Here is a 6,741-nt window from a genome sequence, read left to right on the forward strand (position 1 = left end):
TTGCAACTTGTTTCCCGTCCTTGATTCACCCTGGGTCTCAGCACCTCAGCAGCTCTGGTGGAGAAGCTGCCACTCCAGCCTGGTTCCAATGTCTGCACTTGGAGCACAACTTTCTACTCCGGTATATCCCGCTTGGGTTGAGAAGACAGACATTAGCCACAGAACCCCCTTTTTGTGGTTTCCCGACTGCTTCGGTTTAAGAGTCCTTTTCCTCTTTCCCCATCGATGCGATTTTGTTCGGGAGATACGGAAATCCGCAGCGCGAGCTTGTTAAAACACCAGATGGTTTTTGGCGGTGACGGTGGCAGAGCAGAACAGATACTTACAGGCTTGACTGAAGTTTTCCCAACTAAATCCTACCACAAATATGCAGTTGCCTTCCTGTGAGAACGATCTAAACAAGACTGGATGTGTGGATCCGGCCACTGAACGCCCCCAACAAACAGAGGATTTATTCACCGGTCAGTCCCAAACACAACTTACATACTTGTTTGCCCACTTTTCAGTTGTGTTTCCTCTCCCAGCCATCGGGCAGGTGATGGCCAGATCCAACCCTCACTGAGATGAAGAGGAATCTTTCCCTGATTTCGCTGGCCTTTGGGTTAGGACGCAGTGGGTTTTTAACCAGCTATTTTATTCTGTTTCCCACCTCAACCTTAGGGATCAAGCACAAGCTTAAAATAGGTTATTTTAACGCAAATAACAACCCAAAGCTCCAGGTGGGACCGATCTGTCACATGGATTTACAGCAATGCCAGGCTCAGCTGAATCTATCCTCACATCACCCAGACTAAGGCTCTGAGTGTCCTGATGCCTGGAACTGCCTCCAAAACAGGCCTGGGGTTAAACCTGCTCCCAAAACTCAGCTTACCTGCTGTTGACCTTCCCAGCTGCTTCAGGGGAGTCCCAGCTGGTGGAAAAGCCTCAGCAACACCTCCGTATAGGTCCCCAAATTCCACTTGTGGTTATGTGAGCGTTGTCACATCATGCCCTCCTGCAGATATTCTCAGGTCAGCTCCTCCTAAAGATAAGAAAGGGCATAGAGAGTCAGAATCATGGCAAGACAAACTGCCAGCAAAGACAGAGAGCATGTGAGGCACTGGGTGTGCTAAACTCATTCCCGAGCTTTCTATTGACACCAAAATTTAGATATAACCAGAGAGTCCTGGCAAATAAAGTAGGATTCAAATGACATATCACTGTGTGCAACGAGGAGTAGTAATACTGAGAACTATAAGAGCATTTCTAACATGACCAGCTCTGTGAGGCAACATGACAAAAGCCGGGTCAGGTGAAGCTCCGGTCTGGCCTTGGTGCATTGTGATTACTGCAAAGGTGAAGAACTCGTCTTTCTGACCCTGTTCTTTTAAGTCTCATCCAGCTGCGCAGATAAAGATGATTTGTGAAACATTTCATTACTAATATCACTTATCTTATATTCCAAGGGATGATACCGAGTTATCTTAAGCCTTTTCTCGTAGCTGATGGCTATATCATTGAAACAGATGGGCTAATGCAGAGGCTGAGGCTGCTGGATTTGTGCGGTGGGTTCCAGCTGACTCAGGGAAGTACAGAAAAAACAGGCTGCATTTTGGACTTGGATTCAAAAGCAGACATGTTTTATTAAAAAATACATCAGGAATTCCCTGGAAGAAGAAGAACAAGTGGGTTTGTCACTATTTGCACTGCTCAGTAACTGGATTTTGGAAAGACAAGAGCCTTGATCATCATGAAACACCTTCCACATATCTCTGGGTTCTACAGCTACGTTTTCCTAAGACAAACCTGACTCTTCAACACAAGTGAAATGGGCCAGAAAGGCCGGTTTAATTATTTTGTATTAAACATGAAGCAAAGTGCCACATATATCACACCAACAGCCATTAATCACAGCTCTCTCCAGCATCAAGGAATCTAAATCACAACAAGGTCCCGTCTTACAAAGCGCCTTTGGGTTTCACGTGTGATGTTACAAATGACTTCAAGTGACAGCATGTCAAAGTGCTAATTAATTTGATGAGTTTAAGTTATATTCTACAGAGGAAGGAACCACGTAAGAACCTCAGATTTTTTATATACTATCTCCTATGGGAAAAGCCTCATATAAAAAGCAACCTAGTTGTGTCTGGCTTTTATTATTTATTGAACAATGCTCCGCTGATTCCCAGATCCTCTCCAGACAGCTCATAAACAAGGTCTGAAGTGCAAAGTTTAGAGAAGGACAAAGACTTCTGAACTCTGGAACACAACACAAAGCTCTGCGATCACCCACACCAGGAGGAATGGACAGAGCCGGCATCTATAACAGAGAAATGCAAGAAATGCAAAGATATTTTGCTGAAGGAAGAAGCCAGACTTCTATGAAAGTGCAGTTTTTGGTTACACTTATTCCAGAAGCGTTTCTACCGAACTCATTAACTCCTAGTTCATCCAAAACTTCTTGCCCCAAGGAACACTCAGATTTATTTTGGGCAAGGAGGGTTTCACGCAGTTTGGGATTTAGTGGGTTATACAAAAGAGGCCGCAGGTCCTGGACCACCACGCTGTTTCATCGTGGTGCTTCGGAAGGTTTAAAATGGGACCTTTTCCCCGAGCATCTTCCCAGTGGCTCAAACGAAAGGCAAGTGTGACTGTGACAAAGTCAATGGCACCGAAGGCATCTGGAAATCACCCCCTGGCTTGGCCGGTGGGGCTGGCTGGACACCCAAAGGACCTGGAGAAGATACCTGCCCCAAATCACTGCTGGCATCTGGCATTCCCACAGACAATGTATATAATCTCTGAAATTGGCTCGATTGCTCGGAGGCTCTAAAAACCAATGGAACAACTTCAGCGGGAGCCACAACTCCATAGACCCAGCTGTTAAATCATTTAAAGGCAGCTGAAGCCACATTCAGTTCTCTCCCATTACCGTCACTTCCCACGTAAGCGAGCGCTGATGCTCTCTCTCTTTCCAGCGAAGGCAGAGGTGGGGTCCGTGGGATCGTGTTCTCAGCAGAGAATCTCAGCATTAAAACATCATCCACCCTACGACAAGGGTTGAGAACCCCTTGGCCTCCGTGAACCCTGTGCCAGTGTTTTCCAGCGCTGTCCGAGGGGCTCCCTGTGTTATTGCAGGCAGCCCCGTCCTCCCCTGGCTCTCGTTCTTGTTGCTGATTGTCATTTCTAATCTTTTGGCAACACACGCGCGGTCCAAAAAAACCAAATTAAAAACAACAAAAAAGCTCCTCTGAGTTGGCTCCATCTCAACTTCCTGGCTTGAGGGATGAACTGCGCTGCCCCAGATCCAGCTCTTCTGAATATCCAAAGTACGCTGCGAGAAAGGTCATTCGAAGGGAGTGGGCTAATTCAAGGCACAATTGTATCACACTGATGAACCTATTTTCCACCTGACGGGCTTGTGCAAGTATTCCAGCCCCGCCGAGGATTCAGTAAAAACATGCCCTTAGAAACCTCACTTGTTTCTGTGAAATCCAGAAGGTCATTCCTTTATATGCCACTGAGAAATCTGGTGTCAGCTTTGTCTTGAGACCAGCCAACGTTACACCCTTACACCTTGGCCTATGAAAGATACGCTCAGAATCACCAGAAACTTCGTTCCATGCCCCAACAAAACCAGAAGAGGCTTTAGTAAAGCCTCCAGGGCCAAAGATTTCTTCCATATCAAGTAATAACACCAGTATGTGACGATATTTGAACCCAGAGCATCTATTTCACTTCCTTTCAAATGCAAAATGGACTGTGGTCATATCTGTAATTGATGCAATCATAAAAACTTCCTAGTTATCCACTCTTTTAGCGTTACTATGCCTCCCTTTGGAAATGGTTTCAGTTACATTTCCATCGCTGGATTCAGAATATTCTGGTTTCTCAGCTAAAACCTATAATACTGAATCCTACCAGAATTCACATGAGCATCTGGGTTGCGTTTGGGTTTTGGCTTTCCTTACCAGAATAGCGAACAGCGGCTGGGAGGAGAACGAACATCATTGGGACCCACCTCCTGCTTCAAGACAATGAAGTTACATAACAAGAGAGGAGAAACCCGTGTGATTTAGCAGACAAGAGGATCAGAGAATCGTTTTTACTGCTAAAAACTATGCAGAGGGCCAGAGGCAGGTCCAACAAAACCAGCAGCGTATGTGGTGTGGTGTGGTGTCTGCAGGTCCGCTTGCTGACTTGGTTCCATGGGTGGACACCAGCCAAAGATTTCACCCCTCGGTCCTGATTCGTTGGTATTAATTAAAGCATCTCTCATACTTCCTACTCGCAACATCCACCATGACCAAAAACAGCCTCTCTGGGTCTTTCCTGTCCCGTTTGGATTTGGTGAGAGCCCCGGTAAAGGCACCAAAACCAAGGGGAAGAGCAGGGAGAAATTCCCCTGCTGTTGCAAGAACGTATTTTATTGTTTGGGAACCACTGTCCTTGCTGGAGAAACTGTTGTCCAATAGAGACTGCAAAGCCCAGAGCAGAGAATTCAATCACGTGAGACTATTCTTCTTAAAACTGTGGATGGACTCTTGTGGTTCCTACCTAAACCTTATCCCTAGGAGGATCATCTTCCATTATGCAGCATTAAAACTGGAGTTTGTTTATGCTGCAACAAAATTAATCCCCAGGATGTAGCTAGCATGGGTATATATTTTCTATTCTCACATCTATTTATCTATTTTAGTAGGAAACAGCTTCCAGCGAGACCGGCCTTCGTCCCCCCATCCCCGGGTGACTGTGACACCTCCAAGTAGAAATATTCCTGTCCCAACAAGGAGAATTTGCCACCTACCGGCTCCTGTTTTCTGTTCCTTTTCCAAGTATTGGTTGCTATCTTTATGGAGTTTAAATCACAAAGTTTACATTTCACCCAGCTACACCCAGAGGTGTAATCCTGCTTTGAGTGGGATCCATGGCAAAACTCCAGTTCCATTAGGCGAAATATATATTTCTGCAGGGAGCCTAAATGAATCGTTTAAAGCTACAAGAGAAGGAGTTAATTAGGACATACAGGGCTTGTGTTGACTAGCTGGTTTTAATCCTTCCAATGCAGGAAGGGTGATACGTAACGGGAATTTTTCATTTAGTTTTTTAAGGCTTTGAAAAACGTTCGAATAGGGATGCTATTAATGCCGTTTCACAGTCCAAAAAACTGTCATCTCCATTCCTACTGCTAAAATAAAACAATGCGCTGCTGAAATGAAGCTATATTTAGGGGCATAAGCTGTTCTAAGGAGTTAAGCTAACATCTAACGAGGCACTCGGGAAGGAAATTCCCTGCAGGTGGGTAATTTCAGAGCTGTTCGCTGCACTTTATATCAAAGCAGCCGGTATCAGCCATTCCAGGAGGGAGCTCAGGAGAGCAATTGGGCTGGTGAACCCGCATGGCCCATTCTCCGCTCTATTTATACCTTTCTGTGCCTTGGCAGACCTTGAGAGACCCAAGGACTCTGCTCGTGTGCATCCCGCTGTCAGACCAAGGGTTGTTGAGCCCACACGTGAATCTGCTCCGTCACTGAACGTGCCCGGTGCTGCTGATCAACCCTCCATGGTGCTCAGCGTCCTGCAACAACCAAACTTTCCATTAAAGGCTGAACTGAACCCAATGCCCTCCCCAGAATAACGGCTTTTGCTCCTTTCACCTTCAGGTCTGTGTATTTGGAGATATAGCAAGTTAAGAATTTCCTTATTGCATATTAATGCCCTTTAATGCGCTTTGAACCTTTTCGTTTTAATTGCATTAGTTGCCATTCTATTTAAAGTTCCTACAATCTGGTTACTCTTATTCAAATCAGGTTTCCGATTCTCCACACTTAGCTGCCATTTTTCCGCTTTGCTAAATGCGGAGCTCTTTTTTTCCTGCGACCTTAAAATCAGCATTAGCACCTTGCAGAGGACAAACGGGAAAAGACGAACCCCCCCCTTCTTTGCAACCATAGGGCCTGATCTTATTCTCACTCATGCAAAACAAGTGAGCAAATGATTTTTCCCTCAGGCCTTGTTTAATTTTCACTTACCTGCTATTCAGTTGCTCTTTTGGATGGGGGAAACTGAGGCAAGCACAAATCTATGAGCCAGTGGGAACACAGTCATCTGTCCTTGCCTCAGTTTCCCTGTGGCAAGACCTAAGATTGGCGTCTCATCCTGTTGCTCTAACTGTGACACTTTATCAGACTTGGTAAAAGAAAATGCAATTAAAGAGGATCAGCTGCAATTAAGCAGGATCAAAATAGCTCCCCTCCCATTTAAACAAGCAAATTAAGGGCAATTTTTTTTTGAATGCGCCCATTTATCAACTGTTTCTATGGTAACACTTGTTTTTCTTAATACTGTGTCTCATTTGTATCATGGTAACACCCTGTAATCCTGGGCCCATTGTCCTGGGTTCAGTGGAAATGTGTATGAAAGGGAATCTTTTTCTCTAAAGATCTTGCTGGCTGCTTACAGACTTTGACACAGATTAACTTAAACTGCTACAAATTCACAATGGGCACTGTTAGTTTGGCTTATTCCAGCATAGGCGAAATACCTTCCTGACCTGAACTGAAATAAATCCGATTGAAGCCGAAGAACCAACGTTTACTCAGCAATTTGCAACCTTTTAACCAAACTAGTTTAAAATCACAGCTTCAATAAAGCGCTTTAACTCATTGGAGTGGAGCGAGGCTATTCCTCGCTGTCAGAAACGGTGGGTTTTGCATTGAAATGCCTCTTTGGGTGTTAAATTCCAGCAGCCCCTGTTCTTTT

Source organism: Nesoenas mayeri (genome assembly GCF_963082525.1).
Source record: "Nesoenas mayeri genome assembly, chromosome: 27".
NCBI lineage: Eukaryota > Metazoa > Chordata > Aves > Columbiformes > Columbidae > Nesoenas > Nesoenas mayeri.